This window comes from Microtus oregoni, unplaced genomic scaffold, assembly GCF_018167655.1.
Source record: "Microtus oregoni isolate MIOR12 unplaced genomic scaffold, Mior012 000074F_ref0000038, whole genome shotgun sequence".
Taxonomy (NCBI): Eukaryota; Metazoa; Chordata; class Mammalia; order Rodentia; family Cricetidae; genus Microtus; species Microtus oregoni.
The window spans coordinates 5,076,131-5,102,915 of record NW_024544004.1 but is presented as its reverse complement, the minus strand read 5'-3'; positions in this window follow the sequence as shown (position 1 = coordinate 5,102,915).

Genomic DNA, 26,785 nt, shown 5'->3' with positions numbered 1-26,785 from the left:
CTCTCTAAACAGTGAGGTTACTATTACTTTTCTTTTAGTTTTGAAACATAATCTCAGTCTATAACCAAGATTTCCTGGACTTACCATCTAACAGAGCTGACTTTGATATCTTCCCTCAGCCTTCCCAAGGCTATACTTACATGTATGACTATCATCCATGGTTATTTTATTTTTTCAAAGCTGAGAAAGAACCCACTGAGCTAAATCTCCAACCCCATATATTGTTAATTTTAATGTTAGAATGTATTGAAATGCAGCTATACAGAGCTGCTTCCCTCTCAGTGGATGGGAAAAAAATACAGGGACTCATAACTGGGCAATATGCAGAAAAGAAGAGAGACCTTGGAAAACTCAATCTTTAATGAGAAACCTTCATCAAAACCTTCCCACCAGGTTTCAGGGAGATATTCAGAGGAAGAGGCAGAAATATTGTAAGAGCCAAAGGATATGTAAGATAGCAAGGAAACAAGACAAAACAGGACTGACAACTAGAAGAACTCACAGAGATCATAGGAACATGACTAGGATGCACAGACCTGCACATGCCAAGCCAGGTGCTGAGTGGGGAAGTGGACTTAAGCCCCATCCCCAGTGCAGAAGCTCTCTCTGATTGTCAACCGCTTGAAAAGGAAATATTTGTTTTCTGTAGTGATGTTTCTCTAGGTATACAAGCCATTTTTAAGGTCAGTCTCCACTTCCAGTAGTAGATAGCCAACACAAAATGAACTCAGTTGTATGTTTGGAACTTTTGTCTCATAATGCTTTGCCTGAGTTTTTTTTTTATCCTCCATTTCTTTTGCTTATAGATTGTGTTTTACAATTTTGTTTCTTTAGGGGTTGTCTGTGGAAGTTAAGATGTGTGTCTTTGTGTCTATGTGCATTTCTTCTGCTTTGACTTTGGCTCCTTTTTTCTCTTCCTTTGTTTTGTCCTATTCAAGTTTGTTTGTTTAATTATACTTATTTTGTAGTACTTTCCTTGTCTTTGTGTCTTAGATGCCTGTTTTTTTTTTATGAGACAGGGAAAGGAAGTGTGTAGGTGTGGGTGGATGTGAAGGTAGAGAAGTTCTGGTAGGGTTTGGAGGAGGGGAAACCATAATAAGAATATGTTCTATGAACAAAATCTATTTTCAATTAAAAAAGAGTTGTCGATACATCTCAGGAACAATTTAATTATCTCTCTAGCTTGATTACTCCAGAGGACTGGGCTGTGGTGGGTATTGCTCTCTTAGGTCTTAGAAATAACCCTTCAATCTTCAGTTTTCATCAAAATGAGTTGAGGAATGTAACTGGATCCACTGTGGACGCCATCTTTTCCAAACATGGAGTCTTAATCACCCCATTTACTGTTTAAATAGTTCACCAATGTGATATCACAAAAACAGTAACGAGAAGGAGACAACCATTAGTTATGTTATAGTCTTGTATGATGTCATCAAAAATTCCCATATGCAATAGCAGAGAATTTCAATGTGGTTCATTTCTCCTGATTGATCAATTTAGATTATACACAGCTATGTACTGATTTTGAGTTGAGTGCTATATGGGGCAACAGAGAAGATAGTTATACTTGAAGAAATCTACATATGACTCATGCAATTTTAATTTGAATTATCAGTTTGCAGGACTCGTACACTACCTATTCTCCACAGACTATGAGGAGAGGAATAAGGATTTATGATACAAGAAAAGACTGTCTTTTGGAAATTTTCAATTAGCATACTTACATAATTTTTATATCAAAATAGAAGTCAATGTACACTCTGAATCTGTCACATTATACTTTTTGTACATGGTCACTATGAAGCTGTTTCTATAGGAAGTACATGTGAGGATAAAAAGCTGCCCTCCCAAAACTGCAATATCATACATTCAAATTTGTACACCCTGCAGTTTCCAGTAGTGGGTAATGTCCATGTAAACACTAAACTAAGGCAAATGTTAAACTTCTAGGCACTTATCATGTCTCTGAATTGTGAATAACCTGGATCTTCCTTGAAAGATAATTTTTTCTACTTTTGTGGAAGGAAATCTCTATGTCATTTTCATAGCATATTAGGAAAAAGTTTTATTGTATTATTTTAATACTTTCTGAATTTTAGACTTCAGGCAAGATACCAATTGTACATAGGCACTGGTTATTAACTGGTGGTTAACACTGAGAAGGTAAAGTTGAATTTAATTTTGAAAATATGTCAACAGCTTTTTCTCTGTTCTATGCCTTGTAAGATGATTTCCATGTCTTGGAATATGAACTAAAAGAAGAGAAATGCAACAGAATGAGGGACAGGATGAAGGTAACAGGAGATAAAGAAGAATATAGCAAAATATAAATTATAAATCTTAAGTAAACAGAAAATCCTTCACAAAATCCTTTACTACAGCATTTTCTTCCAAGTAAGTTAAGTCTGCAATGTTCTAAGCTGCAACAGAGTGCATTTTGGAATTTTTTTTCCATTTTTATAAAAGGCAGATGATACATGGAAATAAATACAAATTCATGCTTCATACAAAATATTTTCATTTGAACTCTAAATATCTAAGCTAAGTAATTTTTATTTGGATGCCTTATTATTGAGTCCTTCTTAAAACCACTACACTCAGTTTCCTTGAGTAGTTAACTACTGCAACTTGGTGCTACCTATAATGAATGCTCCTTTCTCACATTCTTGGATATGTGTGGGGGGAGGGGGCTGCAGAGCAGTGAGTTTAAAGAAAGTTTGACTGTTGGTGATTTGGTGTGAGGAGCAGATGAAGTTCTGGGTTGTGGACATGAGCATTGCCTGAGAAGGACTCCCACTGCCTCAGAAACATGGAAATGGCAAAGCCTTTCCATGGTCATGCTCAGGGAAATGGCAAAGACTTCACCGGCTCTGAATATGAATGGCTAAAGAGTTGATAGTTACTATTGGTTGCCTGACATTATGTACAATTGACCTTTAGCAAATACCTGTGTGGGCAGAAATTACGAACCACAGCCTCCTCTTCCTGGATGACTTCATGCTAGAACTGCTCCCCTAAAGAGACCCCCTCTAGAGATAAGCTAACCATTCATCTGTGTATAATGAACCCACCTCCACAATCCACTTTTTACGTATTGAAACTCCAAATTTTTCTAGGTTCATGTATTATGTTTCCCTTGAGGTTTTGCTTCCATTTGGACTAAAGGTACTCTCTCATTCTGACTCTTCTTTGCCCTTTGATGTGTTGTTTAGAAGCCACATTAAAGAGCATCAGAAACTAGCGTTCTAATTAGCTTTCCAGACAACTTTGAAGTAGCTTTCTCGCCTACCCGTTGCCGTGTTCTTATCTGCCTCATTTCCATCCTCCTTCCTGCCCTTTAAGCCTTCCTGCATAGACTGGACCTCAGTACACAGCAGGTAAAAGTTTATTCTACTGAATAGACTACTACCTTAAGAGAAGTGAATGTATAAGACAGTTCAGCATCTCTGAATTTGGGATTTGTATTCATGAGTGTGAATAAGCTTACAATCAATCACATTACATTGCTGGCTTTGAGATAAGCTCAGGTAAAAGAAATTGTCATGTTTGATTTAGTGTTGCAGGGCAAGATGAAAAAAAAAGATGGTCTTCTGTAAGTTCTAATTTTCATCTTACTTTAATGGTTTTATTTTCTATTATAAGTTTTTAAAAGTTAGGAATAAACATTCTGAGCCCTTCTTTATTCATATTTTTTTTTCTGATGAACCACACATCAAATAGTGTGCATTGGCTGTGGATGTCCTTGGCATTATTTTTAGCTAGTGCCTCTGATCTTGTTAAAGGCAGAACCCATTTTTGCTTTTTAATCAAGAATTCTGTCTTTGATAGCAACTTAGCGAAGAAGGATTATATAAAACCTGACTATCCAGAGGGAGTTTCCCTGGTTTGCTTTGTGCTGATAATCTAACATCATGCCACGTCAGTAATCATGTCATTCTTTATGGACATCATATTTTTATTCTTGTACCTATTGCTCAAGTAAAACAAAAATCACTTTAACGAAAAGTCAAATGATATATATATATGGAAAATCTTAAATGAAAATTAAATGCATATCATTAACTTGGTAATTTTTAAACAGAAGATAAGAAAGACCACATATATTCTTAAGATGGTATATCAATTTTACTACCTTTGACAAAAGACAGAAATAAATCAAACTCTAAAGGATTCAAGAAGGCTGGGAGTGGGGCACAGTGGTTTAAACTGAATGGGATGTACTCACTCATATTTGGTTTCTAGCCATAAATAAAGGACATTGAGCTTATAATTCATGTTCCTAGAGAAGCTAAATAAGAAGGTGAATCCAAAGACAAACACATAGGCATCCTCAGGAATATTAACCTTCATCAGGCGATGAAAGGAGACAGAGACAGAGACCCACACGGGAGCACCGGACAGAAATCTCAAGGTCCAAATCAGGAGGAGAAGGAGACGGAGCACGAGCAAGGAACTCAGGACCACGAGGGGTGCACCCACACACTAAGACAATGGGGATGTTCTATTGGGATCTCACCAAGGCCAGCTGGCCTAGGTCTGAAAAAGCATGGGATAAATCCGGACTAGCTGAACATAGCGGACAATGAGGAATACTGAGAATTCAAGAACAATTGCAGTGGGTTTTTGATCCTACTGCACGTACTGGCTTTGTGGGTGCCTAGGCAGTTTGGATGCTCACCTTACGAGACCTGGATAGAGGTGGGCAGTCCTTGGGCTTCCCACAGGTCAGGGAACCCTGATTGCTCTTCGAGCAGATGAGGGAGGGGGAATTGATCGGGGGAGGGGGAGGGAAATGGGAAGCGGTTGTGGGGACGAGGCAGAAATCCTTAATAAATAAATAAATTAAAAAAAAAAAAGAAAAAGAAAAAAAAATTCAGATGTATTTTTTTTTCTGGCTTCTGTTTTGTCTTTTCTTTTACAAGGAATTCCTTATTCTAATTCATTTCACGATAAGAACATGGTTATGACAGTGTTAAGCATCAAATACAAATACAGCAGCAGTCATGGAAATATTTCTTTGTGTTTGTATGTATGTGTGCCTGTGTATGCAGGTGCACAGTGTGTGTGTGTGTGTGTGTGTGTGTGTATGTGTGTGTGTGTGTGTGTGTGTGCATGTGTGAGTGTCACTGACTGTCTGTCCGTGGAGATCACAGAAAAACCTTATGTGTCGTCGTCAGTTGCTGTCTACATTTTTTTGTGAGATAGAATTTCTCACGGATCTGGAATTCTCTATAAAAGCTAGACTAGCTGTCATTTCTGTACCAGGGGTATGCCTGTTTCTACCCACCCCCACCCACAGGACTGGAATTATCAGTGTGTGCCACCATACACAGATTTTAATAAGGGTTCTATAAATGAAACTCACATCTTGAACTGTCTTCCTAGCTTCAAGAAACATTTCCCGATTATCCTTTTTAAAAAAGGAAGAGAGCACTTTCCTAAACTTGAATCTTCCCTCTATCCTTAGAAACTTCTTTTCACAATTTTATTGATTAAATTCATGTATATGGCATGTGTTTGGTAAATATTTGAATAAAGGAATTGATTTTGAAAAATATTTCATTTAATTCCAACAATGTGGTTTTCTAATAGCATACTTTTTTTTTCGGCATTAGCCTTACTTTATAACATTCTAATCTTTATATATGTCATCTAGATAATTATGATAGAAAGCTCTATATAACCATCTTTGCTTCAGTTAATATTAAGTGGAGCTGGAGAGATTAAGAACACTTGATACTGTTCCAAATGATCCAAGTTCAATTCCCAGCACTTACATAGTAGTTCACAACTGTCTTAACTCCAGTTCCAAGGGATCTGACACATTTACTCACAGAAACATAAACACATACATGTAGATATTTTTAAAAAAATACTAAGTGGCTGAAAAATAATAATAACACCAATGGTAAATAGTTTAGTTAGCTTTAAATTCAATGCTGGATCTTAACTTTGACATTATTTAATTTCTCCTTGCTTTGTTATTGTCATCTAATGCTATGCACTGGTCAAAAATAATCCATGGCTCATTCCAGGATGCTTAATTCTTCATCACTGCGTATAAATGCATTGTATAAGATTTTGGGGACTATATGATTCGTAATACAAACATTTATTTTTAAAACTAATTCTAAAAGATATATTTTCAGAAGCCATTTAATATGGCTGCTTCTTTTTATTCTTTGAAGATTTCCTATATATAAACAATGTATCTTGATCATGTTCACCCCTCCTCCTTCCTCCAGGTTCTTCCAGGACTCCCTACCATCTCTCCATCTGAACGTCATGCCCTCCTTTTTGTAACTTTAACCCAATTGATCCAGTAAGTGGTACTATATTTTCAAGATATGGGAAAATCTACTGGTACATAGGATATTAACCAGAGGTCACATTCCTAAAGAAAAGAGATTCTCCCCCTAGAACCTACAAGCACCCAGTAGCTCCTTAGCTTGGGTGAGACCTTAGAATCCTCTCCCCAGCCATGATGCAACTTTAAATAAATGAATAAATAAGTGAAGTTTATATAAAATGATCTGTAACATTCTAATATATATTTGTGTGACTGAGAGTGAATTGAATGATGCAATGCTCAGAGTTTCTTTCCTTCTTTTTTACCCATTTTATGCTTTTAGAGTATATTTGTTTACTGAAAATATAGACTCTTTACAATAATATATTCTGATTATAGTTTCTCCTCCCTTTACTCCTCCCAGTTCCTTCCCATTCCCCTCCCTTCTGGACAAACCCCCTTTCTGTCTCTCTTTAGAAAACACACAGCTTTTTAAGGGAATATAATGTAATACAAAAGTGAAGTATAGAATAACCAGCCTACAACCTACAGCCCCACCGAGGCTAGATAACAAGGAAGACCCAACGAAGGGTGCATGGTTTTCCACGGGAAGGGGAAATAGAAGAGATCTCGCGGGTAAATTGGAGGCATGGGAGGGGGAAATGGAGGTATGGGAACTTGAGCGAGTGGGTTGAGCAGGCCAGGTGCAGGAGGCAGTTTGGAAGACAGAAAGCAAAGCGGGAGAGTAATGAAGGAGATCTCTTGATGGGGGAGTTATTGTGGGGCTAGTGAGAAACTTCACACCAGGGCAACCCCCAGGAATCCACCAGAATGATCCCAGTAAAGACTCCTTGGAATAGTGAAGAGAATCCCTGAACTGGTCATATAGTGTAATCAAATTAATATCTACCCCCTAATAGTCATCTGAGATACACTATCCAATAACTGGTTGAAACAGATGCAGAGATCCGTAGCCAAACACAAGGCTGAGTTACCGAAGTCTTGCTGAAGAAAGGGAGGAAGGGTTGTGCAAGCTGGGGGAATCATGACAGGAAACCCACAAAGACAGCTGACCTGAGCTCCTGAGAGCTCATAGACTCTGGAATAACAGTTAGGGTGACTTCATGGAATCAACCTAGGCCCTCTGCATGTGCATGACAATTTCTTAGCTTGGTCTCTCTGTAAGGTTCCCAGTAGTAAGATCAGAACCTGTCCCAACAGGTTAGCTGTCTTTGGGAAACCTGTTCCCCATGCTGGATTACCTTGTCCAGTTTTGAAGCAAGGGAAGAAACTTGGTCCTGACACAACTTTATGTGACATGATTTGTTCATCCCCATGGGAGGGCTGCCTCTGAATGGAGATGAGGAAGGTGAATTGGAGGGGGTTGGGGGGAAGAGAACAGGAGGAAGGAGAGAGGGGAAACTATAGTCACTATGTAAAATAAATGAAAAACTCTTATTTAAATGAAAAATAAAACATTAATGGACATCAAAAATAAAACACTAAAACTAACACATTTGAAATATACAAAAAAAACGAGAGAGAAAAGAGCCCAAGAGAAGGCACAAGGATCATACTCACTCCTTCCAAATTTTGTTCCCCCAGATCATTACTTTATTGCAACCCCCAACTCCTCAATTATGAACTACTGGGGAGCCAAAGGCCACTCCTGCCAGGGAGGCCAGTAGACTAAGTGCAGATCTTTGCCTCTCCTCACACTCCTCCAAATCCAGTCTCCCAGACTCACATCTGCAACTCTTTAGCAGAGCACTTTCTGCAGCCTCCATTCCCCACCTGCTGCAGCCTCCATTCCCCACCTGCTGCTGCCTCCATTCCCTACCTGTTGCAGCCTCCATTCCTCTCATCCCTTCATCTACAGAGGATGACACAGATCTCCCCCCTCAACCCTGCTCCCACACTCAATGCTTTGTTCCCATTGCCAACCCCAGCAGGCACTCCCTGAGAACCAACAGGCCACACCAGGCAGAGAAGTGGGGAAACTCACTGCGGATCTTTACATTTGCCTCTAGTCCTCCAAATTCAACCCTCCCAGTCTCATCCCCAGCTCCAGAACAGACCTTCTGGTGGTGCCTCTTATTTTCTGCTCCCATTTCCAGGGGACTAAGGAGATGCTGGTGGAACACTCTGCTTTCCTCCCACCTGTGGACCCCCTCAGTCATCCTAGCCCAGCTCCATTTCCAAGTGTTAGCTCCCAAAACCTAGAAACACATTTTACTCTTTTAGTTGTTATTATAATATAATTGCCCTATTTTTTTTTCCTTTCCACCCAAAACTTACCCATATACCCACCCTTCCTTGTTTCCTTTCAAATTCATGACTTCTTTTTTTAATTAATTGTTATATGCCTTCTTTAAACACAATCTGTCTTCGAAAGTTTCATACAATGTGTTTTGATCATACTTACCTGTGAACTCTTCCCAGATCCACCCCCTTCTCTATCCAACCAAATTTGTGTCTTTTTAATAAATTCTTCAGGACCAATTTGTGCTGCTTAAATCTTCTAGGACGTGCAATCTTCCACTGGAGCAGGATCAACTTACCAGGGCCAACACTTTTAAACAATATTGACTCTCTCCCAGGAGTTACCAGTTCACATCAGGACTACCCAAGTGTTAGCTGCCAAAACCTAGAAACACATTTTACTCTTTTAGTTGTTATTATAATATAATTGCCCTATTTTTTCCTTTCCACCCAAAACTTACCCATATACCCACCAAGGGGTAGGAAGGTATATACACCTGCCTCTTCATGCTAGGATTTCATCTGAATTGGCTTGTGTAGATTTGGGCATTTTTGTCACAACTGCTGTGAGATGTTTTGACATGTTGAGATCTTGTGTATCTAATCTCTGTAACTTAGTGTTCATTTGTGCAATAGTGATACTTTGTCCATAATACAGCATTTGACAGTGCTCTTTCACAGCCTCCGATTCGGACATTCTACCCCTTCTTCCAGGACGTTCTATGATTTGCCAAAATGGTTAAATCAAACTTTAATCTTTATAACAGCAAAATACTTTTTTATGTTTTGGTCCCTATAATCCGTTCATATGTTTGTTTGTTCTTTTTGTTTTCACTGTTGTTTTAAGATTGGGCTGTACTTGATAGCAATATTCTACTTGATCTCGTAATCCTGCTGCTTGAGTGTCCCAAGAGCTGGAACTGAAATCATGTGCAAGCATGCCTACATTTATTGTCTTTTAAATAAATTTCTCATTTACACCAAGGACAATGGCAGGGGGTTTTGATCCTAGTTAATGTGCTGGCTTTGTGGGAGCCTAGCCAGTTTGGATGTTCACCTTCCTAGATATGGACAGAGGGGGGAGGACCTAGGACTTACCACAGGGCAGGGAACCCAGACTGCTCTGTGGACTGGAGAGGGAGGGAGGGAGAGGAGTGGGGAGGGGGAGAAGGGTGGGAGGAGGGGGAGAAGGGTGGGAGGAGGGGGAGAAGGGTGGGAGGAGGGGGAGAAGGGTGGGAGGAGGGGGAGAAGGGTGGGAGGAGGGGGAGAAGGGTGGGAGGAGGGGAAGGGAAATGGGAGGCTGGGAGGAGGTGGAAACTTGTTTTTTTGTTTATGTTTTTTTTTCTTCTTTTCGCAATAAAAAAAATTAAAAAAAATTGAAGGTTGCTGAACTATTTGCTATTGATAGAAGGAAATGAAAACTCTTAAGAAGGAAGTGAAAATGAAAATGCATCAAAAGTCTGAGACACAATGAAGACAGTTCTAAGAAGCAAGTTCATAGCACTCAGTGCCTACATCAAAAAATTGGAGAGATCCCATATCTAACATTTAATTCTGCAGCACATCTGAAATCTTTAGAACAAAAGGAAGAAATAACACTCAACAGGAATAGCTATCAAATATAGTCAAACTTAGGTCCAATATCAATAACAGAGTATCAACAACAACATTACAAAGAATGAAATGAAGAATTGGTTTGAGAAAACCAAAGATTTATAAACCCTTAGCCAAAATAACTAAAAATAATAGAGGTGAAAAGGGGACATCACAACAGACACTTAAGAAATCTAGAGAGTCATAAAGATATAATATAAAAATATGTAGTCCAGTAAGAAATGGATGGATGTGTCAGTGTGTCTGTGTGTCAAAACTACCCATGTTAAACCAACATCAACTAAGCACTTTAAGCAGACTTATAACATATAGTGAACTAGGTGCAATACTTAAATGACTGCCAACCTAAAAGAACCAAGTGTCAGATCAAGTCAGCAAAAGAATTCTACCAGATCTTCAAAGAATTAACATCAATACTAAAGAAATTATTTCACAAAATAGACTCTTTTTTTTTGGTCAGTTGTGTTTGATTCTACCTTAGGTCTCTTAGCCATCCAGGTTTCCCAAAACAACTTTGGCAATTGTCTAAGCTGTCGGTTGTGCTCCACAAACTTATAGTGAGCCCTATTGCTAAAGACAACACTTACATATCTCACTGAAAATGGACAAGTTGAAATGTTGCCTAACAGGAGACTTGATCTCTATTGATATTCTGCACACTACCAGAAAAGAGAAATTAAAACCAACCCAGCTTCAAAACCCTTGATCTACAGTGATGGCCTGCCTACATGATATGCTGTTGCAATTGTGGCAGAAATGATCTGGGAATAAGCAAGGATTATCTGACTATCATTAAGGTTCACTCTGTGATATGTAACCTAGACTTGACACTGGTTGAGTGGCCAAAAGCCTGAGACTATTTAAGCCACAGAATTAGAAGAAAATAATATATTATTCTGCTAAAGAAATGTAACAATAATAAGATTACCAACAACAGTCTTTTACATAGATAGGGCAGTGTCTCAGTCATCATCAGAGAAGCTTCCCCCCGGCATCTCACTGGGTATATTAAACACACTTAAGGATGGGCACCATGCCCAACACCGTGATATTTTTTTTTGATATTTTTGCAGACATTTTACCTCATAATTCTTTGAGCTTTTTCTTTTTTTGTCTTACTGGACTGTTACTTACATTTTCTGATTCTGTAAAGGTTTTTTTTGTTTTGTTTTATTTTGGGTTTGCATATATGTTGTGTATGTGAGTTTCTTGAGCTATTTCTTTGGTTTTATATTTTGTTTTCCTGTTTATTTTCTAAAAAAAATGGAAAAAAAGAAAGGATGTGGAAGTGGGTGGGTAAAGAGGTCAGGATGATCAGGGGAACGGAACAAACATGATCAGAATATATTATATAAAAATTTTCAATAAAGGTCACCAGAAGTAAAAAGAAAGAAATATAAAAAGATAAAATAAAATGAGATTCAGACTCATGTTCCAACATGGATGATCTTCGTGGATGTTACAGCACTTAAAAACATATAATACTACATGATTCTACTTATCTGAAGTTTATGTAATAGTCAAATCCCAAAATACAGAAGCTAAAATAGTGCTTGCCAGGGAAAGGGATAAAAATTGGTAATCAAATGGATAGAAAATTTTCATTTTATAAGATCAAAATGATTCCGAAGAGTATTTGCACAAGTGTCTTTTCTGTTTATAAGAATGTTCCTGTAGCTTGCAGGGCAATTACTATTGATTGCAGCTGTATGAACCCAGTAAATATAGCTATGCCAGTATATGGGATCATTAATGCATATAATTGTCTACACAGCACTGTGGCATTGACAATTACAATAGATTTTAATCTATCTTTAAAAATTACTACAAATTGAAACAATCAATGATTTTAATATTGAACTTTAGTCTAAATTTAGTGAATTTTCTATGACCTTTTTATCCTGCTTGAATAATCACATATTAACAGAAGTTTTTGAGAAACATATACATTAATAGTACAATAATCCATTGTTTACAAAAGAACTAAGTTACATTAGTATTTCTTACTTCCCCTCTTTGGTAAAATGTTCAATTACATAAATACAACTCAAATTAAATTTAAATGAAATAAATCATAAGCCCAGTGTTTAAATTAAAGAAAGTGACAAGTAGACATACATATCATGATTAAACTAATCAACAAATCAAATTTAGAATTGCATCAACAACATGTCAACACATATAAACTGAAAGGAAAATAGAGAACTTATGGTTGAAATAGAAATGACCTTTTAAACCTTAGAAACTTTCTTTTGCCTTTCTCTGCCCAATTACAGTGATCAAAAAAATTGAGTGTATTACAGAGTTGGGAGGGGCATTAATAAATTTATCCCTATTTGGATAGAGCTGATAGAATGCCTTTAATGAACAAAGATTATTTTAAGTATATACCATATAAGGCAGTCGTAATGAAGATTTGTTTTATGAGTAGAAAAGTAACTATTTTGGGAAATATTTTCATTTTGCCTCTGAACTAAATTTACAAATAGAATGAAAGGTGACAAGTTAATCTACAAATTCAGTGAACTTTAAAAATTATTTACATAACTGCTTAGAAGCATTTCAAAACAACTGAACTTCCTGCTATGTCAAGAATGACATACAGTTTGGGGAGTCCAGCAATACATTGAGCCAAAATATCAAACAAGTAGAATTTTTTCAACATTGAGATCTCATCTTGCTCAAGTTAGAATGGCAATAATGCACAAAACAAACACATGCTGGAAGGGTTGTGGGGGGAAAAATGAACCTTAATTCACTGTTGCTGGTATGGGGAACTGGCCCATCCACTCTGGGAATCACTGTGTCAACTTCTCAAGCAGCTGATAATAAATCTACCATAGGACCCAAGTACATTATTTCTTAATATGTGCCACAAAGAGTCAATATCCTATTCCAGATGTATTAGGAAATAGAATCAACTTAAATGTTCTTAAACTGATAAATGAATAATGAACACATGGTGCATAGACACTATGAATTGCTATTCATCTGTAGAGGGAAATAAAACCATGAACTTTGTAAATAAATTGATGGAGCTAGGATATACCTGTGAAGTAACCCAGACAAAGAACAACAAATGTCTCCTGTTTTCTTTTCTTTGAGGCTCCAGCTCTTCAGATGTAAGTACTATTCTTGGAGTAACTGAAGAAACCAAGAAAGTAAAAAAGGGAGAATTGCCAGGTTGGTGATTGAGTGAGGAACATAAGAGAGGTTACTAACAGTGTACAAGTGGCATGATAGAGGTAAAAGGAAAAATTAGGTGGGGATTTAGTTAGTGAGGGTCACAGGAGATAGGTATACAAGGTAAGAGGAGGGTACGATAACAGTAAGGATATAAAAAAGGCATAAGGAATGATAGTATTGAATTTATCTACCTAAAAAGTCTATATTGCATATAAATGCATGGATAAATATACACACAGATTTTTATATAAAAGTTCCTTCTAAGAGGCAGTGAACATTTAACATAAACCTCAGTGCCAGGCACAAGGAATGCTCTCTTAATTTGTTGGTCAGGGATGACTAAGAAACTTCCAAACATTACCCTTGGTTGGACCCATAAGTGGAACAGAAGTTCTTCCTTATGAAGATACCATGTATTTCAGATAGAGAGCTCAGGTTACTCTGAGCTGAAACTAATTTGAAAGTCTCTTCTATGGGAATTAGCTTTCACTGTACCAGAAGACACCATGTAAGATACCTATGAATATCAATGACAAGCATGGGATGCTCATAAGAGCTCAGTAGTAGAAATCATAATTTAGTAACCTAGAGTTTTCTAATTGTACTTAAGACCTACTCAACAATAAGGAATGCATTTCTGGCTCTGGAAATCTACCAAACTACCCAGTGCCAGTGGAGCTGTGGATCTTGGAGGAGAACATACAGCCACAATTTTATTAAACAAACATACTCCCTAACTGCATCCTAATATTTGTTTTTGTACCCACAGATAAATGTAATTTTCACCCATCATCAAACTTCTCTTTGCAACAGATGGAAAGCATTACATAAAACCACAGCCAATCAATATGCCAAGTTACGGAGCACAGAACCAATGGATACATCTATTAAAGTCTTGCATACATAAAGCTCTGTGAACATTGTAAGAGTGGCAGAAAGATTTCAAGAGCCAGAGAATCATAGAGTTTATCATGAGACCGTGTTTCGTGGTGTTCTGTAAGTTTCCTGTATCTTCACAGGCATATTTTTTTTTAGGTTGGAAAGTTTTCTTCTGTGATTTTGTTAAATGTATTTTCTGTGCTTTTGAGACAGACTTCTTCTATACCTATTATTCTTAGGTTTGGTATTTTCACGATGTCCTATATTTCCTGGAGATTTTATGTTTACCTTTTGTTAGGTTTAATGTTTCCTTTGACAGATGAGTCTATTTCATCTATTGTACCTTCAGAGCTTGAGATTCTTCCATCTCTTGTATTCTGCTGTTTATGCTTGCATTTGTGTTTCTGAACCATTTTCTCATAATTTCCATTTCTATGATTCACTCAGCTTGTGTTTTCTTTATATGTTTCTATTTCATTTTTCAAGTCTTGAATAGTTTCATATGTTTTATTGCTTTTTCTTGGCTTTCTTGAAGGGATTTGTTGATGTCTTCCAATTTTTTGTTTGTCTTTTTCTCCATTTCTTTGAGGGATTTTTTCATTTCCTCTTTAAGGGCCTAAAACATTCTCCTAAAGTTATTTTAGGTCATTTTCTTCTGCTTCATTTATAGTTGATTGTACAAGTCTTGCTATTATAGGGCTACTAGGTTTATTGGTTTATTGGTGTTTTGTTGTTCTTTGTGGTGCTGAGTGTGTTCTTACCTTTTCTACCCATCCTTTCCTTGGATTGGTGTAGTTGGGCTGTCATTGTCTCTGGTGATCAATCTTCCAGGTGCCAGTGGATTCAAGGTTAAGATGGTCACTCCTCACGACACATTCAGGGTCATGTTTTCAGTAACCCTGTTGGTCACTCCATGTTCCTGGAGGTCACTCAGCACTTCCAGGGGTTCTTCTAGAATACCATAGGTTGTTCAGGCCTGCTCCCACAGAATTTCTTGCGTGGGGCTTTTTCTGCTCAGGTTACTGCCCCAGACCTGCTCTGGCAGAGGTTGCTGGCTCAGGTCTGCTCCAGTGGAGGTCTCTGGATGGGCCTCTTCCACATGATGTCACTGGCTCTGGCCTGCTAACTCAGAGGTTGCTGATTCACACCCATCTGGCAGAAGTCTCTGGTTTGGGCCTACTCCCTCAGCAGTGGGTCCTTTGTATCTACACCTGTGAAGGTTGTTGCCTCAGGCCTGCTCCACCAGGGGTCACTGACTCAAGCCTGATTCTGTGAAGATTGCTACCTCGGGCCTGCTCCAACTGAGGTAACTGGCTTGAGCACGTTCCCTAGGCGGTCACTCCCTTGTATCTGTTCCTGTGGAGTTCACTGCCTCAGGCCTTCTCTGGCAGAGGTCACTGGCTCAGGCATGTTTTCGTAGATGTCCCTGTCCTGGGCCCACTCATACAAAGGTCCCTGGCTTAGTCCTGGTCTAGCAGAAGTCTCTAGCTCTGGCCTATTCCCTCAATGGTCACTCCCTTGTCTTTTTTTAAATCTTAATCTGTCTTTACTGTATATTGTGTGGACCTGACTTTACAAATTCCATTTTAAAGAAGGGGCTTCATCTTAAGTCATATAATGAGCTGGGGTGGGGGGGATGGGTGATCTCAGCTCCAGAAATATGCTGCCATAGCAGAAATGTGAACAGATACCCTAAAAATGGCCAAGAAGATAGGGAGCAAGGCCATAAAATTTAATGAAGTCCAAATGTTCTCGAAGGGCATCCTGTCCTTGAAGATACCTTGTCAGTTATTAATGGCTCTTTGTAAAAAACCTACCAATCGTTTCAGAAACTACATCATCCGAGGTACTCCTTACCCAGTCCTAAGACAACTAGACTCAAATTCCCCCTGACTATGGTCTTTCCTCTTTAAAAATTTGCCCCTTCCCCAGGTTCAGGGCTGCACTTCCCTCACACACTGTATTGGGGTGTTGGAGCTGTAGTCCAAACTAGAGTTTGAATATTATTAAAAACATTCATGTAATTTGCATCAGAAATCTGGGTTCATGACTTCATTTGGGGACTAGAAACTAAGGTATAACAATATCTCCATCTTTTTCTCACCACATGAGTCTTTAATCTGCTAATTGGTATGGCTAAGATTAAAGCAATGGCTTTGGAGACTGGTTCCACCCACTCCTTGGCTTCCTGAGAGTGTAGCTTCATGACAGAAGTATTGGTGGTAGCCACATTTATTACTACAACACTGTGGAGTTTCTAGGTTCATGCCACCACCAAGAAGCATGCCTCTTTCTTCTACAGCAGATGGAAACAAATACACAGACCCACTGTAGACAGAAGTTTCTGTCCTGCCTGGTCCCTTAGCATTTCAATCCCAAAAGAAACACACAGAGGCTTATATTAATTATAAACTGTTTGGCCTATTAGCTCAGGCTTATTATTAACTAGCTCTTACAACTTAAATTTGCCCATAATTCGTATCTATGTTTAGCCACATGGCTTAGTTCCTCTTCTCAGTAAGTAATTCTCATCTTGCTTTCCCTGTGTGTCTGGCTGGTGACTAACTCTGCTTTTCCTCTTCCCAGTCTGGTCTCTAGTCTGGTCACCCCACCTATACTTCCTGCCTGGCTACAGGCCAAACAACATTTTATTAAACCAATGTGAGAGTACTGTCTCTACTGGGAATTGTGTGAGCTTTGAATCATCAAAGGCTAACTCCAGTGGCATGCCTCTTTCCACAAGGCCACACTTTCTAATCCTTCCCTAACAGTTCAACCACCTGTGGAGTGATGGAGGACGGTCATTGGTTAATTAATAAAGAAACTGCTTGGCCTCATAGGTTAGAACATAGGTGGGTGGAGTAAACAGAACAGAATGCTGGGAGGAAGAGGAAGTGAGGTAAGACGTCATGCCACTGCTCTCTGGGGCAGATGCAATGAAGCAAGCTGCCAAGTCAGACATGCAGAATCTTTCCCAGTAAGACCGGTTCTCACAGATTATTAGAGATGGGTTGATCAGGATATGAGAATTAGCCAGTAAGGGCTAGAGCTAATGGGCCAAGCAGTGTTTAAAAGAATACAGTTTGTGTGTTGTTATTTTGGGGCATAAGCTAGGCAGGCGGGCCGGTAGCCAATGGCAGGAATGCAGCCCGCAGCGCCTTCAACAGTGGAGCAAACATTCAAATATGTTACTCTATTCTAGGAGATTCTCATACAAACCACCAGATGTTTTATAATTCTTAACTTAAAAATTTATTTTCTAAGCTTATGTTCCAGTCTTTCCAGAAAATCTACATCTAATTTCTGCCAATTAATACAGGTTAATTAAAATTGTACTTAATTTGTTTAATGTTCCTACATGAATGATAAAAATAATGAGACAAAGTAGTCTATTCAGATGCAAACATTGATTGTAACAGAAGATACAAGTATGAAAATAGTCATACAGGTTAATTCTTGTACAAGGCAAAGACTTAATGTAGTGGGTAACTGAAAGAAAGCAGTGTTTCCCAGAGATATCATATGCACATGACATCATTCACAAGAAATGTGCAAACAAAGCTTGACCAAATCTTAGTATGGCACAGGAAAGTAGGAATGAAATTCTATCCATAGCAGAGAAGCAATGAGTAATTCATAACTGCTGAGAAATAGTGAGTCACATTTCTTTAAGTGTATGACCCCTAGCAAATTGACCATACTCTGATGAAAAGTCACATACAAAAAATATAAGGGCAGCACATATTAGTCTTAATGAGTTAAACACACTTACACACACAGTTAAGTGTGTTGGGAATGGGTAGTGATCTGTGAGGAGTTGAGGAAAGAGATGAATATGATCAAAATAAACTGTTCAAAATTCTCAAAAAATTTGGAAAATCCGAAACTCACTAATCAAATTCCCAGGAGAATATACAGCTCATGTATAAATCAAATGAAGTGCTTAATTTTGATTATAAAGATTTTATTAAATAAATATTATTCATAATGTACTGAAATTATTTTAGCTAGCTATAAAACTCCTTGTTTACATAAACAAAAAGTAAGCCATTTTTCATAATAATAATAATAATAACCTGAGTAGAAAAATTTTTCTGGTTATAGTTATTCAAAAAGGATTTAAAAAGTTCAATGATTTAATCACTTAAATATGTATAATATTATACATTTCAGATTATTTAATTTTCTTTTAAATTTATTCAAAATTCATTTCATTACAGAATTTGTATAAATACTTGCTTTTATTGATCCTATCCATCTCCTCTCCTCTATTCTCTTATATCCCTCAATTACTAATAGTTCCTCTTCTAATTTCATAACTCAAATATTCTATCACTTTCTCCATCTCATTCTTCAAAATATCTTGTTAGTTTCTCATAGGACTCTTTCTAGTTTCATGAACAATACACACACACATACACACACACTTTTAAAGCTAGTATCTACAAATGAAAAAGACATGTATTGAATATCTGGGGTGCCTCAGTTTCCAAATTCACATGTTTTCATACAAACATCATTTTTTCTATACAGCTAAGTAAAATTCAATTTTCATATGTACAGTATTTCCTTTTTGCGTTAATTTGCTGATAGACACCTAGGCTGATTAGTTATCTTTGGAGAATAGTGCAGCTATGAACATGGATAAGCAAGTATCCCTGTCACTGGATATAGAATCCTTCAGGTATATGCAAAACATAGGGTACCTGGGTAATATGGTAGTTCTATTTCTATTTTTGAAGAACCACCCTACTGATTCACAGTTGCTACACAAGTTTACATTCCCATCATTAGTTCAACATTTGTTGTCAGTGGTTTTTTTTTTTCTTTTCAAGTAAAGTACATTTTTTCGTAGGCAATTTCATGCATGTATATCATAACCCTTATCCACTCTTTTTTCCTAAACACGAATCTCTCTTTCATGATCATGTCTATTAACTTTTTCTATAACCCATTGAGATTATTCAGGGCTATCTTTGTGACCATAGGTTTGGAGATATCTGCTAGAGTCTGGTGGGCTTAAAGGTAGGTACACAACTAAAGAAAGTGATTTATCCTATCCCAGAATCTAAAAATAGTCAATTCTGAGGTAAAGAATAGGGATCCATGAATACATCCCCATTCTTTGACTGATTGTTTTTAAGACTGGTTTTCTGTGGGCCCAGTTAGGTGTTATGGCCTCTAATCCTCAGTATGTAAATACAACCTAATGTTCATATATTGTTATTTACTGTATATGATTTCATGGCTTACCACTTGGTGTTGGATAACACATTTTAAGACACTTTCGCCAGGTGGTGGTGGCACACACCTGTAATCCCAGCACTCGGAAGGCAGAGGCAGACAGATCTCTGTGAGTTCGAAGACAGCCTGGTCTACAAAGGGAGTTCCAGAACAGGCTCCAAAGCTACAGAGAAACCCTGTCTCGAAAAACCAAAAAAAAAAAAAAAAGGACACTTTCCCCTCCCCTCATCTCAGCATTTTTTTTAGTTGCCTGTAGTTTTTTGTCTGGAATTAAGACCCCAAGAGATTTCTCCCTTCCATGTTAGCTTGTCTATCAGTGTCATCCCTGATCAGGTTTTGTTAGTTAGTCATGTTGATGTCACATCACAGCTATACCTTCTTTGTCATTTCTAGGATGTGAGATCTCATAGTAAACTTCCTGTTCCTCTGGTTCTTAAATTCTTTCTTCCCCATCACCCACTATTATGCATTAGCCTTAAGATGCAAGCGTAGACATAGGGGACTACACATTCACTTATTCTCTGCATTTGGACCAGTTGTGGTTTTCTTTAAATGGTCTCTGTTGCAAAGAGTATGAGGGATCATACTTTTACTTATCTGTGGGTGTAAGGATAAATATTTAAAATGTAGTTAGGAAATATGATGGTTTAGTAAAATGGCATTTGTAACTTCTCCTTCAAGATCCATGACTTCACAGGGCCCTAGATATTGGCTAGGTTTTCAGTACCAGACCTAATTTCCCTCTAGTTGAACAAACTTTAAGTTCAATTAGAGAGATACTGGTCTATGCTAAGGCATGCATCGCACTATTACACTCTTAGAAATATTGCACCATATGCAGTTCTTCATATATTTTTAATTTTAACCTACTGTCCGAAGTACAACTTTTAAAAAAAGCCATTTCTACAGTTATTTAGGCTGTTTTTTTTTTTACACTGAGCATGATACTGAGGGAGGGAAAACAGAGAGTAACTTCTTTAAAACCTGAAAAGAGATAAGGATATCTACGGTCTTCACACATATTCAGTATAGTGCTTTAAATTTTGACTAGAGCAATGAGGCCGGAGACTGAAATAAATGAAAGGCAAATGGGAAAACAGTAAGTCAAATTGTTTTCATTTTCAGACAATATGATTCTATATTTAGAAGACCCTATGAGCTTCACAAGGAAACTTTTAGATCTGATAAGAACTACCAGAAAGTGCAACACCATAAGATATTGTTTACATGCATCTGTGTACATAGTGCTATTAAATAAAGTTCACTATAAAATCATGACTTATGCATAGCATTATTCATACGTACATAACACACATATATCAAATAGTCCAGAAACTTAAAAACTATATAAATTGCACTACAATATTGGCTTAGTTTGGATTTCTATTGCTTAAGGAGATATCATGACAACGGCAACTCTTATAAAGAAAACATTTATTTCAGGGGGCTTGCTGACAGTTCAGAGGTTCAGTCCATTACGGCAGGAAGCATGGTGGCAGGCAGGCAGAAATGGTTCTGGAGAATCAGCCCAGGGTTCTACATCTCACAAGGAAAAGGAAGCTAACTAATAATCACACCAATGAAAGATTGAGAAAAAGAAAAGTCAAAGCCTGCCCCCACAGTGACACTATTGCTCCAATAAGACCAAACTACTACAAAAAAGTCACACCTCCTAAATAGTGCCACTCTCTTTGGGGGACATTTACTTTCAAACCACCACAAATATAAAAAACAGAAGGATTATAACACCACCGTTGTAAATTAGAATCTTTCTACCATTGGTATCATATTTATTTTTTAGAGGAAATATTTGGTTTTATATATATAATTCTGTACTTAAGTTAAATTCCAACAAAAGATCATCAGTAGGCAAGAGATTTGGGGAGTACTGAAAACTAGAAAGCAGATGGGGTTTCAAGCAGATTAATATGGAAAGACGTACAAAGTCTTATGCATAAAAATATTTATAAACATTTCTATGATCTAGTCATGCCATGTTTAGGTATTCATCCAAAAGAAGCAAGTCACCTTACAATAGAGATCTTTTCATATTTCTATTTTCTGTACCATTATATATAATAGCCAAATTATGTAGTTAGGCTTCATATCCTGAGTGGAGGAAAGGATATATACAGTGGTGTAGTCTCAGCCATAAAGAAGAATAAAATACGCTGGTTGCAGGAAAAAGGATGAAACTGATGAAATCATTATATTAAATGAATTAAACTAGTCCCACAAAAGCAAGTATAATGAGCTTTCTGTCAAATGTAAAAGCTAGAAAATGAGCAGGAAATAATCTAAAAGTGAGATTACTAGGGATGAAGAAGAGAAAGATGGATGGTGGTAAGAAAGACAAATGTAATCAACATACATTATATTACTAAATAGAAATGCCACAATGAAAACTCTTACTTTGAGGGGCTGCTGTTGATTTACTGTTTGTTTGTTTGTTGTTGTTTTGTGTATTTAAGACAAGATTTAACACTGGCCTCTGACTTGTAGCATTCCTCCTGCAGAATTATTTCGAGTGTTGAGATTAGAAGATTGAGCCACCATACCTGAACCAAACTGTTCTTTAATTTGTACAATGAATATGCAATAATTTAAAAGTGCTAAGGTTATGAAATTCTTCTCCCTAAACGATACATCAACCAAAACTTAATCAAGATGTAATAATCTAAATAGCATAGTAAATGTTAAATCTATAATTTAAAACCTCATAAAATGAAAGTCTCATGACAAAGAACCAAAAATAATTGCTCGTTTGTGTTTGCTCATGCTCCACTCATAATACCCAGAAACTAGAAATGGCCTAGGTATCTATCAACCAATGAATCTGATGAATGGAAACTGAAACTGTAGAACAGTTACACATGTAATATGATTCAGTCGTTAAAAAGGAAATTGCTAAATTTGCAGATTATTAAATAGATGGAAATAGAAAACATCATCTTATTTATGGCTAGAATCCAATTGTGAGTGAGTACATCCCATATTCATCTTTTTTGGGTCTGGGTTACCTCAATCAGGATAGTGTTTTCTATTTCCATCCATTTGCATGCAAAATTCGAGAAGTCATTGTTTTTTACCGCAGCGTAGTACTCTAATGTGTAGATATTCCACACTTTCTTCATCCATTCTTCCATTGAAGGGCATCTAGCCATAAATAAGGGTCACGGAGTCTACAATTGGTGATCCTAAAGAAGCTAAGTAAGAAGGTGAACCAAAGGAAAAACATAGAGTTGTCCTCTTGGCTATGGGAAGTAGACAAAACTGCCAGGGAGAAAATTGGGATCTTGGGGGTGGGGTGGAATGGGGGTAAGGGGAGATGGGGAGAGAAAAGGGAGAAGGGGAGGATGGGGGGAACTTGGGGAAAAAGGAGGATTGGGATAAAGGAAGGTTGGATAGGGGAGCACGAAAGCACAATTCTTACTTAAGGGAGCCACCTTAGAGTTGGCAAGAGACTTAAACCTAGAGTGGCTCCCAGGTGCCCAAGCCGAGGTCCCCAGTTAGTTCCTTGGGCAGCTGAGGATAGGGAACCTGAAATGACCCTATCCTATAGCAATACTGACGAATATCTTGCATATCATCATAGAACCTTCATCTGGTGATGGATGGAGATAGAGACAGATACCCACACTGGAGCACTGGACTGAGCTCCCAAGGTCCCAATGAGGAGCAGAAGGAGGGAGAACATGAGCAAAGAAGTCGGGACCACGAGGGGTGCACCCACCCACTGAGACAGTGGAGCTGATCTATTGGGAGCTCAGCAAGGCCAGCTGGACTGTGACTGAAAAAGCATGGGATAAAACTGGACTCTCTGAACATGGCGAACAATGAGGGCTGATGAGAATCCAAGGACAATGGCACGGGGTTTTGATCCTATGCAATGTGCTGGCTTTGAGGGAGCCTAGCCAGTTTGGATGTTCACCTTCCTAGATATGGACGGAGGGGGGAGGACCTAGGACTTACCACAGGGCAGGGAACCCTGACTGCTCTTTGGACTGGAGAGGGAGCGGGAGAGGTGTGGGGGAAGGGGGAGAAGGGTGGGAGGAGGGGGAGGGAAATGGGAGACTGGGAGGAGGTGGAAACTTGTTTTTTTTTCTCCTTTTCTCAATAAAAAAAGAGAAAACATCATCTTGAGTGAGGTAACCTATACCCTAAAAGATAAATATCACATTGACCTCCCTTATACGTGGATATTGGCATTTAAGCTTTTAATATGTGTGCTATAATCTGAATATTCACAGAGACATGTATCTAGTGAAGGACCAGGATGGAAGAGAGGATCTATCAAACATTGAAAGAAGAACTTAACACCAATTAACACTAATTTGATAGAATCTCTCCCAGAAAATTGAAGAGCAACTCTATGTGACTTCGTAAGGCCAGTATTTCTCTGTAAGTAAATACTGGCAACCGTCATCCTAAGCTTCATTTCTGTGAGATAGAATTTTGTACCTTTCAAATGCGAGGCATAGCATGTCGTTATTTTTCAGGGCCTGGCTTACCTGAGTCCTGGATAGCCAACATTGTGCCTGAGTTCTGTCCTAATGAAGCTACAATAGTCTAAATTTTCTTTGTAGGAACAATATTAAGTAGAAATTTTTTACTAGGAAGACCTGAAAAAGAATACTTTTAATCTGTTCACCCTAACTCTGTTTAAGGCACTTCCACTATTAATTGGTATTTTCCTTAATACTGTGTTTCAGTTTGTTCATAACTCTCCTTGGCCTTTGTTAATATAATTTTATGACACCATAGGATACTTATATTATTTTTACTATATCATAGTATTTAGATAGTTTATACTTTTGATTTTATAATTGATACTTGTTTTGTTATTATTATGTGAAATTGATTACTTAAATTAGAACTAAATAAAGTGTTGTTTTTCTCCTAATAGCACACACAGCATTGAAAGTGAAAAATATATTTTAAAATGTAATTTCATTGTTCTTCAGTCTTCACCTTTATATAATGTACAGAAGAATACAGTTAGGAGAAATTTGTCTGATGCTGTTTAATAAAGTAAGGTAACAGTCTTTAGCAGTTTCTGGTGTATTTTAGTATAAGAGAGAAACGAAAGAGTTTTCAATATGGAAATGATAAAATTTTGAGGAAAATACTAATTACCAAAATCTGACCATTAAAAATTGTAGAACTGTAACAACCCACCATAGTGTGTTTCATAGATATGTATACAATACAATAATGTGAAGAATGACTGGCTGTCCACAAATAGTGTCGATATCTTTGTGCAAACAAATATTTTTAGACTTTTTGCTTTCATCAGACACAAAATTAACTCAAAACAGCAGACCTAAATATAAAAACTAACATAATTTTTAAAAACAAAAATGATTTTTTTGTTTAGTTAATTATTTTTCAGATATAACACCATTTAATTTTTCCAGAGAAAAATAGGACATATTTTACCACCTCACGATAAAAAGTAACATTTTTATTGCAAATTATACCATCAAAAAGTTAAAAGACATTGCATAGAAAGAAAATAAATATCTGCAAATCATATACTTTATAAGATATTTCATGCAATTGTAAATGTCTTACAATTCAACAACAAAAATGGCACTCCTATTAATCATGCCCAAAGAGGTGGATAGAGATTTCCGAAAAGGTCATATAAAAGTTCATTAAGTCAAATCCACAGTGAGTACCACTTCACATCCACTATGATAGCTAGAAGACATCATACAGATATAGGATGGCAAATCACAGTAAGTGTTACTGAGGATGGGGATGACTTGGAATTGTCATCGTAAATCACCGACAAGAGTGTAAACTGGTACAGCTGTTTCAGAAAATAGCCCCTCAATACGCCAAATATGGTACAGTATGATCACCTTCTATATGCTTTCAGGCATGACAAAGTTTTTTAGAACCACCTGTTTTTTTTACATGCTGTGGTGTAGATTTTTCTTTTGTTTATGCTGCAGAAGAAAGAGAGGTGATACATATGATTATGCATTGAAATTTGCATTGAAGTAAAGAATATGACACTTTTCCAGAGGGATAAACGTGTGGTTGGAAAGAGCACTCAGTTCTATACAACATTTCTTGCTTTTGAGTTTAAGTGCCTAGGTACTTTACAACCAATTTAGAATTAACAGCTTGGCAAAACGCCATTTGTTTCAATAACTCCATGCCACTAAGAAAATCTATTTCTTACTCAGACAATTTGTTTGGCCCTATTCAGATTTATTCAAAGTGTATTAATTATAAAAGCATGGTTAAAGTCATTTCCCTTCTTTCTATTTACTCTTCCTATTGAAATGTGGCCAGCTGTATCTAGTTTCAACCATTTGTTCATGTCTAATCAAAGTTACTGTCCCCAATTTAGCTTCTGTCAGCTGTTACATGTTGTGTTTTCTGCAGTATTTATTTGAATGTGTGCCTAACAAAGTCACATTTCTGGTGACTTATTATTAATAAAGCTGTTTATATTTGCTTGGGTGGTCAATGACCTGAGATGAGATAGTTCAGGACCTAGAGAAAAACCAAATAATGCTAAAAACCAAGTTATGCTAAAAGAATGTAGTGATGAAATGACTCCTAGGGGCATTCTGCTACACCCATAGACCAGTGTCTTCCTCAGCGATCATCAGAGAAGCTTCCTACTTCAGTAGAAAAAAACAAACACAGAGACGCACTGATGAACAATGTGCAGAGGGGGAAAGACCTTGGGCTACTCAGTCCTATATAGACTGTCTCCATCAAATCCCTCCCCTTGGGTCTCACAGAACTCTGTGGAAGAGGAGGTAGAAAGATTTTAAGAGCCAGGTTGATGAAAGATACCAAGGAAATAGATCTTTTATGCACAACGAGGCTGATGCACATTGAACTCACAGACTGTGGCAGCAAGCACAAGGTTGGTCTGCACAGGTCTAAGAAAGATGATATTCCAGTGCTGAGAGGAAAAGTGGACACAAGTTCCTGCCCCTGTTGTGGAAGCTATCTTTAATGGATAACTACTCACAAAGGAAAAAATAGCTTTCTCCTATAGAGGCTCAGTAGAGATACAAACCACACTTAAAGGCAGGCCTCAGGCCCAACACTAGATGACCAGTACAAAATGAACTCAATAACATTTGGAGGTTCTTTGTCTCATAATGTCATGTCAGGGACTGTCTCCCTTTAGACCTCATAGGTCTTTTGTGTATGGATTTTGGTTTCTGCTTTTGTGTTTTTATGGGATTTCTCTGTGTGCAAACATGTGGGTCTCTGTGTCTAAAATTAGTTTCTTCTTATTTGGGCAATTTTTCTTTCATTTCTTTGTTTTGTCCGATT